The following is a 13,234-nucleotide window of genomic DNA, read 5'->3' as shown; positions in this document are numbered from 1 at the left end:
AGATGGACCTGAGGAATCAGGAGGGGGCGTGGTGATGGAGGAGGTCGGCAAGGTAGGGGGGGGCTAGGCTGTTGAGGGCCTTGTAGGTGATGAGTAAGATTTTTAAGTTGATTCTGTGTTTAATTGGAAGCCAATGGAGTTCACGGAGGACAGGTGTGATGTGTTCTCTGGAGCGGGTACCAGTGAGGAGGCGTGCAGCTGAGTTCTGGACATATAGACGTTTTTTGAGGACTTTGTTGGTGGTGCCGTAGAGAAGACCATTGCAGTAGTCAAGCTGGTAGTTGACAGGTTGGGGCGCCTGATGTGCCTTAACCCTAATTCACCAGCAGAGGGAGGTAAATACTTTTCCCATTATTTAGTCAATGGAATTTCGTTTTTTTTGTCTCTACATCCGTTTACCGTCGTTTTACTCCAATTCAAAAACGGACCTGTTTCATTTCACTATTGTTATTGAAATTTCCAGCCCAAGAGTTACATGTAAAAAAACAAAAGATCGAGCTAGCCAGGAGTCGAACCTAGAATCTTCTGATCCGTAGTCAGACGCGTTATCCATTGCGCCACTAGCCCATATTAAGCGCATAAAGTAGGGACCATTTTCATTAGAATCATGACAACAAATCTACTGGAGTTGACAATTGTAGAAGTTTAGGTGTATGTCTTTGTCTGACATTTAGTTTAGTCATGCTTCATTTGGGATCTTGATAAACTACGGTGGTAATAGACGTTGTCAGGACTTCTTGAGGATGGCGAGCTAATACGTTGTTTGGACTTTCCTGAGCACAGACGCTGGTCCAAGTTATCTGACGATTCTTTCATCGCTACCGTACAGGAATCAAACCAGAAAACCCCACAACTGAAGGAATGTTCAATTAATTTAACCCAGCAACTAAATTGATTAGACAAAAAATATCTAGATAAACGTTAATGTCAGACATGGTCCTACGATGGCGTTTTAGGGCCACTGAGTCATCTAGCATTACACCTTCTGTCAGACCCGGCGCCATAGCAAATCTCTGCAGTGGGCACGTAGATTGTGTGGGAGGGCCCACATAAATATTATGACGGACAGGTGCACAAAAAACTCAATCGCAACAGTTCACAGCAGCGCGAAATCATCAGCATGACCAACAACGTTTCCGTAGGACGCACTAAGCTCGCATATAGTAACACACACAAACAGCCAAATACAACATTTGCATTGTGTGCACGGCGGCACATTAAATATACACACAGCATGTAAAAACACAAACATACAAAACCTTCGCAACATTGTATCACGGCACCAATACCAGTAAAAAAACACAAAATTACCACAAACATCACATCAGCAGCTTTGCTTAGGCCTCAACGTTATTTTGACGTCCCCCAATTTCGTTGTACAAGTTTGCACAATGGCAATAAAGTCTTAATCTGAACGTTACACTTTTCCAACCAAGCTGACAACAAAAAAAAAAAATCACACTATACGCAACAACCCCATTATCTGTTGACGATCCTGCTGTTAAAATTCCACCTTGTAGATGAAGCTCTGGGCAGACTTCGTGAAACAATCTTGTCAAGAACGCAGCACCGTTTCGGTGACCGGGAAAAGAATGACGCAATACCGCTCAGATCGGAAAAGAAAACGTTGACTTTCTTGATGCGGGAGGTAGCTTGCTGCATGATCAAATTAAGCGGATGTGCATAGCAATGAACATAATGGGCATTCTTAAATTGTTCACGCACCTTTTGCTGCACACCAGCCTTCTCTCCCCTCATCACACTCGCACCATCGTAAGCTTGTGCAACGAGTTTCATTTTTTCGTTGTCGTCGGCCAAAAGCTGGTTCAGTCTCTCCAAAAGCACACTGGCAATTGAAACTGACGTTGAATCCGAGATGGGAATAAACTCAAAAAAACATTCCTGCACTGCATGGTTGTCATCAATGTATCTAAGCACAAGCACCAGCTGTGTTTGCGTGGAGACGTCCGTAGTTTCATCAGCTTGGATGGCCGGATAGCGAGCTTACTTGACCTCCTCCCGTGCGACCGCTAGCATACATTCCAAAAGCTCGTTCTGCACCGTCTTGGATGTGCCCTTAAACACCGTGGCATTTTTCAGGTGTTCATCGAAAACTTCATCCAACTGTGCCACGAAGTCCACCAATCCAAGAAAAATACCTGGGTTTTTGGAGCCCTCCGTCTCATCCTTGCCTCGCAAAGCCAACTCGAACACTCCGCAAAACTTCACACATTGGATGACCCGGGTGACGATGTGTCGGTTCTTGCTCACCTCATCGTTGTGGCGACGAACAGCTAGCCGGTATCCCTCGTCCAGTTGAGTGGCAATGTTCACCTTCCCAATAGTCGCAAATCTCAAGCTGCTATCCATGTGGATCTTTGACATCTCATGCTTCTTGATTTTCTCAGACAGATGGTGCATATCTGTCACACCAGTCGATATCCAAACAGTGCTGTCTTTCGTCAGGGTGTCAGGGTGGAAGAGTAGGCAGTGGTAGCAGAAGACTTCTTCACAACCTGCTAGCATGCTTTTTTTCTCGTACCAATTTGTTGAAAATCCTCGGGTGTAGGACTTTCCCCCCTTTACAGAAATGTGTTTAATGATTAATTTGGTCTAGGAGGTCCTGATTGTTTTAATGCCAATTTTTCTGAATTGGAACATCGACTAAAAGGAAATTCTTTGAGAGACGAAACGGAATTGCGCACATTTGCAGCCATGTTGAAATCAGCAAGTGAGGTGACTTGATCGAAGATATCCCTTCGGGCTCTTTGCTCAGTTACGTATGACGCAAGCACGTTAGGGCGAGTCCCAAACCCCATTGAAAATGCGTTGAAGGCTCTATTTCCGAAAAAAAAAGTTTTAACATTAGAGTCAACGGAGAAGGCTTGGGCGATTTTCCACGTCGATGAATTCGCCCAAAAAGAGGCGGGACCATTTGAAACGCGACTTGAATCTGACGATTCTGATTGGACCATGACAGATAATAAGTCTAGAACACTGAAAACTACTTTTGCCGTGATAGAATTAAAAAAATAATAATAATCTTTATCCCAGTTGGTAGTGCGTCGCCCAAATCGCCCCTATAGCCGCCCCTGTCTGCAAGACTGAACAGAAAAAAGAACTGTTACTTCTTTTTCCAGGTGTACTTCTTGTTACTCCTTGCAGCACTGAGTTACTTTTTGTCTTTCAAAGCGCTGTTGTAAAACTCTGTACAGGACTGCTCAAAGGTGAGAGTGATCAGGAGCTCACTTCTCATGAGCTCTGTGGAGCACCTGTTCCTGCAGTCACTCCATTTGTTGGCCATTCTGGAGAAGATCCTTTACACATATACAGTGGATGCTGGGATGCTCAGGGTGTGTCTGGTGATAGACAGCATGTTAGGCAGGTCAGCTACTTGAAAGAGAGCCACCCACCTGGCAGCCACACCTTCGGACTTCCATTCATCTTCAGCATCTTCTTTGAGCCTCTTCAGAATGGGTTAATGCTGTGGAGCATTCATCATAAAGTTCATCCGTGTTGACCTTATGGATGAGGTTGAGCTTGGTGGTCACCCTCTCAATGTCACTAAAGGTCATGAATGATGCCATGGTGCAGAGAGAGAGGTTGCAGTGAGAACAACCAGTAGTCTTCCGAAAAGTTGAACCATTTCTCAACATATGAGAGTGCTGTGTTGAGGAATGCAGTAAAATCTGCCCTTGCCATGTCAGCATCACGTGGACGGAGACGCTGCAGCTTCAATTTAGTTAAGTAGCCATAGAACTGGTAATCTCGTCTCTGTGTGAGCTTTTGCTTGAAGTTTTCCATGATGGAATATAACTCAACACAGGTGGTTTCACTCTCCAGCTTCTTTACAACTTCCTCAAAGAGAGAGAGGATATTATTGCAGAAAAGAAGGTAAACCTCCACAATGTCTCCATCTTCCTCAGTTGTTTGGGACACTCCTCCCCCAGGCTGATGGAGTACGATTTCCGTGCAAATTCCAGGTTTGCATTAGCCGGGTGATGGCTGGATTAAGGGAGAGCCACCTGGTTGTGACATGTCGCAGAATTTCCTGGAACTCAACATCACAAAACCTACAAAAACTCTTTGAGTGATTCTCTTCGTTTGGCAGATGTGGAAAAGAAGGCATAGACCTTCAGCACAACATTTTCCACATCTACAGTGAGCTGGTCAAGAGCATGCTTCACTGTGTTGTGCACAATATGGGCATGGCAGTTTCCTGGCAGCAGATCTTTTTGTTACTTCTTCAAGTTGGTAAAGACAGAGTTGTGAATTCCATAATTCACATTTGTGTTGTCTGCAGTGCACTAAATGCTGTCACATGATCGAACGATAAGCCAAATTTGTGGCTTGAACAGCAGTATTGAACAGCAAGGGGGAACATCTTCCTGTTGCCTTTATTTGCTGCATCTGTCTGAATGGAAAATGGGAGGGGTTTATCTGATGTTAGGGCCTTGAGAACATCAGCCACTGCCTTTGGAGCAAGGACGTCTTTAACCTGCCTCTGCCTTTGTTCTCCCTATACATTTTCTTTCTTTTTTTTTACAATTTTTGAATCCAGGAGAATCTTTTGATTCAGTTTATGTGCACAGTCAACACTGTTGTAGCTGAGGTTGTGTCTGACTGTGTGGTACACCTGTGTCACCTCAGCTGCGGTAATCTAGAGAGGAGGAGTGGGATGACATATTGTTGATTAAATTGAACATTTGTCTGCCGCCTGTCTTGTGTCTCGAAAAGAAGTCAGGTCATCGAAACAGTTAAACCACACTAATAATATAATTGATGTAATGATCACTGAACACTCCATTCCTCAAAAATATAAACATTTTGACACAGAATACACAGAAAGCTCTACAAACATTTTTAATCTAGGAAATGTATGTATATTAAAGAATAAACGTTTTCTTTTAACAAATGTATTTATTTATTTATTAGCTGTTAATCCATTCGTATGATTTGTTCTTTAAATGGCCATATATAATATTTATATTGGCTCATACTACTGTATATTAAATAAATGGTCGTTCTCGACTTTTAAAACTCAACATCCTAAACCATCAATCAAACCACAACAGTTGTAGGCTCTGCCCATGCACTGCGATGTTCCGGCAAAAGCACAACCAGATAGGAAATCAATCAAAACATAATGTCCAATACCGTATCAACCTCAGGAGATGATTGGGGTATGAAGAACTGTGACACTGACGCTTGGGTCTTCCGTGATCTTTCGTGTCTGCAATGTTGCTCTCCTGTTGCATGCTGTCTAATGCCAGACAGCCCACCGTACGCCACTGAAAACACTCGCCGACATATTTTACAACTTGCCTTGTAAACATCTCCACTGACGCTGTCCATCCAAGGATGTGCGTCTTCCCACTCACGTCCGTACTTCTGCAAGCGTTTACGCTTTTGAGGACGTGGTGGAGTATCGGGTGTAGTGGACATTTTTAAAAGGCGCGGCTTTTGTGAGCAGCGCCGGTGTGTGGTGTCTGTCGCTAGGCAACCGTGACCGCCACACGCATGCGCAGACACACATGACCGGAGCGGGTCTTGCGTAGATCCCGCCGCGACAATTTTGCTGTCCGTAGTATTCCCTGTGTTTTGTTTTGATCATTATTGTTAGATTTAGTATTTGTGTGTGTGACAGACATGTGTATTGGACATTTATGGAAATACGGAACAAATCAACATTTAATTGCCAAATAAGGGACGATTCCGTATTTTACAGGACGGGTGGCAAGTATCCTCTGGCTCTGCACACTGATCCAATAACGCACTGAACTCCGCTTCGGTGCGGAGGCCCTCAACACACTTTGTGGCAGCGCTCACCAGTTGGACAGCTGTGTAGAGATCCATATCTTTTTACTGGAGCTATTTGGTGGTTCAAACAGGGTCAGAATCTTGCTCATCAGAAGCACAATAAATCTGAAACTGGGTTTTGAAATTGGGCGCAGCAGTCCCACCGCTTCCACTCTCACATCGGCCTGGAACAAGTGTGTTTCTAGTTCTTCCAGCAGCTGGGAAAGGTTTTCATGTGCTTTGCTTATCACCTGCACTGTGGCCAAATGACCCGTCCATCGTTGGTCAAGCAGACGTTTTAGCGGCTAGGCTACTATCTTGCCTACTGGGCTAACGTATAACGCCGTCATTACACTTGAACGTTCCCGTTTGATGCATTCTGAATAGGTTTACGTATGTCAATCACATAGTCTCTATTTTGTACACATTTTTTATTTAGTTTAACAATTATTTTTTTGCTCTGGCGCCGGGTCTGAGTAGCCTACACCCTGTGACCCCCCAGTATCACGGACAGCTCACAAAAATGGTTTTGTTTTGAAGAATGTGTGACAAAAATAAGAATAAATCTTTTTAATCTCAACTAATTTAACGTTACTTGTCCCTTGTCGTAGCCTACGTCTCTTGTCATGCAACGATGATCAACGACCAAGAGCAAGCTGTGTATATTTTTCAGTTGGTGTGTTTCCCGCCATGGCTAGACGAAGGGGAGTGTTTTTACACAGGGCTGCATAGCTTACTTTTATTTTTTTGGGACTGAGACTTCAGTCAGCCACTGGACTGTGTGGAGGTAAATCAGATACATTTCCCGTGGGCTACCCCCATTTTGACAACTGCTGATATAAAGTAGGCTAACTGGTACCTTAGCTCACACAACACTGCACACACACACACACACACACACACACACACACACACACACACACACACACACACGCACACACACAAACGCACACACACACACACACACACACACACACACACACACACACACACACACACACACACACACACACAAGGCAACACCAAGGCAAGTGGGGTAATGTTAAATTCATACAGAAGAGTTACACTTAATTCCCGGAATTACAACTATTCTCGTAAAATAATAACCTTATTTTGAAATCGTAGATAATTATTTTTAAACCTGGATAATTTCATACCAAAAAGTTTATTCACACAGATACTTTTGCTTGCTCGTTCTTTGTGAAAAGCAAACTTGTATATTGGGACAGTACTTCAGCCACAAAGGATAGACCATTAAGGATAGACCCATAAATCGACAATTGTCATGGTGGCCATTTTTCACTCGAATTATTTAGGCCCATACTGTACCCTACATTTTATGGCAAAACCCTGGACATTCATTCAGCTCCTGTCATCATTCAGAGGCAGAGCCTAAAAGCACCTCAGGGGTACCTTTTGAGTCCATTATATCTGGTTCTTTAAGGAGAAACAATGGCAAGACCCAACAGTTTGTTTCCTAGGTCACTGACACACAGTCTGCAACGCTGTTTTATATTTTGCACGTAGCTTTGTAACCTCAGCTGTTTGGAGAGAATGTTGAAGTTAAATAAGAATAAGAATCCCCAACTTGTACAAAATGACATGGCATTTTCTTTTCGTGGCCTTTGAGTGAACCCTGATTGAACCATGATGAAACACCAACAAACACAGTGTGTGTCTGTGGGATACAAAATGTAAACAACAGGACCACTTGTACAGCTGTGTTGCTCACCCAGAGCTCCCATCCTTGGCCCATCCGGTACAGATGCCTATGCGACGTTCAAGACAATTCGGTAATCTGAAAAAATGATATCCGACTTGTTAAAAAAATTAAAGTTGAGTCCAAGGAAAAAATGGATATCATAATCATATTTGTAATAATTAAAATAACGAAAAGACTGAAAATTTCAAAAATATTCTGTATTTCAACTATAACAGTGCAGCTCTGTGACCTCAGAGTCCTGTCAAGCTGGTTGCCTTCATTAAAGTAATCTCACGGCTCGATGCATCCCAAGATGTGGTCCAGGACACTGGGTGAAGTGGGACACAAAGTCACAACCTACAAGAAACACAAGGTAAATGTCATCAGTTATGTAGTGTTTTACGTTGATATTAACCCCGGACAGGTTATAACCATTTCAACCTATTTTAAAAACAACTTGCAAAAATGGTTGTGATGAATTATTTGTGTAACCAGTGGTTAAACTGTCCTTATGCTTAGCAAGGGTTAAAAGAAAAGAAAAATAATCTAAGGTTCTGCTCTCTCCCTGTTCACATCCTTCCTCAAGTATCCCACTTACAGGTTAACCTGGAAGGAATCTGTCTGAACCTTCTCTCAGTACATGAATTCACTGGGGTCTGCCATTCACTCACATGGCTTTTACTACCACAGCTATGCAAATGTAACATAATTTTCTCTTCTTCACGGCTCAAAATCCAGAACGCAGCATCAATCTCTGTGCGTCAGGGCAATATCCCTCAGGGGATGTCGACACGCAACCTGAAGCTCAATCTTGAGAGGCCTGATATGCTCCTCATTCCAGGAAATGAACCTTCCATCTACGGCCTCTCAATATTGATGGAGAGGCCATCAATATTGACGCTTAGGATAAAACAAAACACCTGAACACCCTAAGAGAGGTCAAGAAAGCAGAGGTTTGAAAGACAAAGACTTTATTATCACTTGTAACAAGTATCAACAAAATCTAAATTGGTTTGCAAAGAACACCTGTCTAATCCAGGAAAACAAGTGCCGATACCACATATATACGTTTGTCACTTTGGACTAATGCTTCAGTGACAGTTTAACATTATACAAAATCAATTAAAGCTGCAAGCAGCATTTTACGGGAGGCCACGCCTAGGGCAGACCAATACAAACCTGATAAATGGTACACTAATGTACTTCAAATTTAATTTTTTTTCATGTCATGCTACATACACAAATTATGTGTCATATGAAAGCTGAGACTCCACAAAGTCCAACAATGTAAGCCATAACATTTTTGTAACAAACGTTGTGCAGAATGGTGGCACTGTGGAGTTTGTAAAGTTATTGGTGTTTTAAGTTCTGGGTCTGATGTAGAAGTAAGGTCCTGGTTAATGATAAACATTCTGTGTGTGTTCGGTTTCATTGGGCAATCCTGTAATTATCCATGAATTACAATTGTAAATTTGTCTTACATTTTTCATTAGAACCTCCTCCTACCTGTCCACCCGCCCCCCATTCATTAGCCGTTTTCACACATGTCCTCCGTCTTTTTTCTCCGCATTTGTATATCAGGATGTTCGACAGGGGGGGGGGGTCATTCACACTTATTCACACTTGATGCCCGATATGCGGACATCCGTGTCGCTCAGACATCAGTAGAATCAACGGGGGGGGGGGGGGGGGGGGTTGTGGAGTGGGCTTGCAAGGTGCGGGATATGACGAAAGGCTGAGGTTTGCAAGAGGCGAGATAAGGACCTCCGCTGTCACTCTAGTTTTTTTTGGTTTGACCGCAGACAGCATGGAGGCAGAACGGGCAGAACTCATCGTGAACATCTTAAATGCTGCTGCAGCAATGCATCATATATTCCGTTTCTTCCACAACATGTGCATCGATTGATGAAAGAATGGAGCATGATCTAGAGACAAATAGTAGACACGACGTGATGAAATTAAGAAATGTGCCGCGAACGAATGCGTTACCGGAGAAAGAGAGCATCAACTACAAATGTAGTTTATTTCTGTGTTTAACTGAGAGAACAGGGACTGGAAGGCCGGGACCCTATAATGTTAAGCTAACTGTTCTCAAAAATAATAGTGAAAAAATATTTTCTATGTAGGCTACGTGTGCAGCTGTGAACTCTTGTATTGTGTTTTATTGTATGATGTGTACTTTTAGGGTTACGATAAGACCTATCATTTAGCATTCACCACAAATGACTCAAAAGCAGTGCCAACATTTCAATATTTTTTTTATTGGATACGGTGCAACTCAATGACATGCAAATGCAGAACGAAGCGTCATTAACACGACCACTAAAGTGGTGTGAAATCCCGAATTTCTACTCCTCATTCACATATAAGGGAATGAACATTTCCGCCGGCTAAAATACTACCTCAAGGGAAATATTTTTTTAGGATGTTCTCAGGATACCAATGTCAGGATATGTCGTTCAGATATACACCCCGACGGGAGAATAGCGGGCTAGCAGGAATAACATGTATGTGTGTAAGCAACTATAGTCAATATCAATTACTGTAGGCTTCTAAAGAATACAGATTGCTTTTAAAAGCCAAGAAAAAAGAGAGAATGCTAAACAATGTGTCATATTATGCAGAAAGTGAAAAACCAAGCTACCTGCATCTGTGTGGTCAGTTTGACTTGAGTGGAGGAACTTTGCGGCTGTTGGCGCAAGGGCTTTTGCAAAAAAACTGTCGGCCATTAAGACCCTGATAGACCATTAAGACCGTGATGCAGACCATAAAGACCCTGACGAAGCCCATAAATACCTTTTTTGTTTGCATACAGTTGACAATGCTGGAATGGTCCCAGCTTGGATCAGGTGATGTGCAAACAAACTTCCATAACCGTATGTCAAAAGGCTGAGTAGTTATGAGTCTTTAAAGGTTTTAATTGATCACTTAAGCGCCCCCTATAGTGCTATATTGATGGACTGTAGCCTGTTAAACCTTCCCCTATGCTTCTTTAAGTACACCAAGTTTGGTGATGATTGACTCAAGTTAACCCCGCCTTCAGTCACCTAACATTGATTGGACTAATTTGGACATCCAGCCGCCATTTTGTTACAGATTCTGGGTTTCCAAGAAACATTTGCTCAACATGAGGAGCAAAAAATGTCTACAGGATGTCATGACTGTAGGTGCTGACTATGCCAAAATTCATGACGACTGGGTTAAGTTAACCCCGCCTTTTGGCATTAAGTAAAATTTGGTTGATTTTGAGCCTCCGGCGGCCATGTTGTTTTGTCAATTGACTTCATCTTACTTAGTCTCAGCCACCAAGTTGGTCCCTCTCAAATCAAACATTCCCTCTTGGAATGTTTGATCTGAGCGGGATTCAAACATCAAACAGTGGTCATTTTAGTCACAGGCCTTGCCCATTTCGATGCCATGCCTTAATTGAAAATGTGTGGATGACATCTTATTCAGAATTTTATCTTGACCAACTTTTGTATTGGACTCAAGATCATAGGTCTCAATCTTGGACACACTTTCTGATGCTGTTCTTCACACAGAAGTTGTGAGGTGTGTGTTAGAGATAGATGAGAGATGTTCCTTGTATACCACATAATGTCATAGTTAATAACTAGGTTGCGTTTAGGAGTGTATTTGTGTACTTGCCATTGCAAAAGTATATGGTTAATGAGTTTTCTGGTAATGTAAGTTTTGGGTCTGGTTTTTGGTTGATTGGGCGGCTTTTAGACGGTAGTTTGGCTGGAAATTGCCAATCCGATCTGGCATCACCAGTGTTGTGCAAGAGGCGTTCACTGAACGCACTCATATATTTGGCAAACGGTACACTGAACGTTTGGAGCTACTGAACGTGAGAGTCGTTCACTCAGGCGATAGTGAACGATGCCCAAGCTCTGTCTACCGGCACCCGAGGATTTACTGTCACCGGCATGGTTTCTGAAAAGAATAAGCACAACTTAGTTACCGCTCCAGCCAATAGTGCACATGTATATTTGAAAGGGTTTTATGAACAGATTGTGAACGAGAGTAAAGATTAGAACGGTAAAAAATGCCACTTTCTATGCAAATAGTGCCTTTCCGGGTCTGAGGAAACAAGTCAGAAAGTCATCCACATCGGCAATGAATTAAAAAATGAATATCGAATAGAAGCATCCGACCAGTCTGGGGAAATATTGCAACTCAATGGCGATCATCACAAGAAGGGTAAGCCTTGAGCCAACAGCCGCAAAGTTCCTCTGACCCAGCCGAACTGACCGCACAGATGCAGTTAGCTTGGTTTTTCCAAATTCTAAATTGTGAACTATGAACATGAACTAGGTCATTTTAAACTGTGTAAACTGAACTTTGAGCTAGCTCTTGTGAGGTGTGAACATCATCATGTTCCCAACAAGCTGGCTGTCGCCATGGGTAATTGGAACCCCATCCGTCTGAATGTGTTTATGAATGGTTGTCATAAATCTCCCATGATTATTGGTTGGCTATGACTGTCCTTTATGTTCTTTGTAAGGTGTGGCGAGGAGGTGGTTCCAAGGGACGGTTGATGGTAGTAGCGGCCATAACCCACAAAGGTATTCTTTCGACCTGTTCTCTACCTGGTATGCAAACATTCAAAACTTTAAACTCCCCAACCCAATGTGTTAAAACTATCGCTGATCAAAAAAGCTGTGCAAATCTATAGCGTCAGGCACTCAAGAATATGCTGATTATCCTGATCAAATCAGTTTTCCCCAAAACTCCTAACCAGTTTTACCAGATTGGCCGGTTTCCCGCCAAATCAGTCACCACTGACCCTAACTGTTCCTGACGAGCTGGCTGTCGCCGTATGTGTTTGACTGAACGTGAGAGTCGTTCACTCAGGCGATAGTGAACGATGCCCAAGCTCTGTCCACCGGCACCCGAGGATTTACTGTCACCGGCATGGTTTCTGAAAAGAATAAGCACAACTTAGTTACCGCTCCAGCCAATAGTGCACATGTATATTTGAAAGGGTTTTATGAAGAGATTGTGAACGAGAGTAAAGATTAGAACGGTAAAAAATGCCACTTTCTATGCAAATAGTGCCTTTCCGGGTCTGAGGAAACAAGTCAGAAAGTCATCCACATCGGCAATGAATTAAAAATGAATATCGAATAGAAGCATCCGACCAGTCTGGGGAAATATTGCAACTCAATGGCGATCATCACAAGAAGGGTAAGCCTTGAGCCAACAGCCGCAAAGTTCCTCTGACCCAGCCGAACTGACCGCACAGATGCAGTTAGCTTGGTTTTTCCAAATTCTAAATTGTGAACTATGAACATGAACTAGGTCATTTTTAACTGTGTAAACTGAACTTTGAGCTAGCTCTTGTGAGGTGTGAACTTGTACATCATCATGTTCCCAACAAGCTGGCTGTCGCCATGGGTAATTGGAACCCCATCCGTCTGAATGTGTTTATGAATGGTTGTCATAAATCTCCCATGATTATTGGTTGGCTATGACTGTCCTTTATGTTCTTTGCAAGGTGTGGCGAGGAAGTGGTTCCAAGGGACGGTTGATGGTAGTAGCGGCCATAACCCGCGAAGGTATTCTTTCGACCTGTTCTCTACCTGGTATGCAAACATTCAAAACTTTAAACTCCCCAACCCAATGTGTTAAAACTATCGCTGATCAAAAAAGCTGTGCAAATCTATAGCGTTAGGCACTCAAAAATATGCTGATTATCCTGATCAAATCAGTTTTCCCCAAAACTCCTAA

At 42.9% G+C, this 13,234-nt stretch overlaps 1 non-coding gene across 1 annotated transcript; it reads right to left on the bottom strand.

The window, feature by feature from the left end:
* Positions 1-494: 494 nt before the first annotated feature.
* Positions 495-567, bottom strand: trnar-acg (transfer RNA arginine (anticodon ACG)). The gene has a single exon. It is a non-coding gene; the product is annotated as a tRNA-Arg (tRNA).
* Positions 568-13,234: the final 12,667 nt, after the last annotated feature.

This window comes from Gadus morhua, chromosome 6, assembly GCF_902167405.1.
Source record: "Gadus morhua chromosome 6, gadMor3.0, whole genome shotgun sequence".
Lineage (NCBI taxonomy): Eukaryota > Metazoa > Chordata > Actinopteri > Gadiformes > Gadidae > Gadus > Gadus morhua.
The sequence above is the reverse complement of the archived record's forward strand: the minus strand, read 5'-3'. Positions and strand labels throughout refer to the sequence as shown.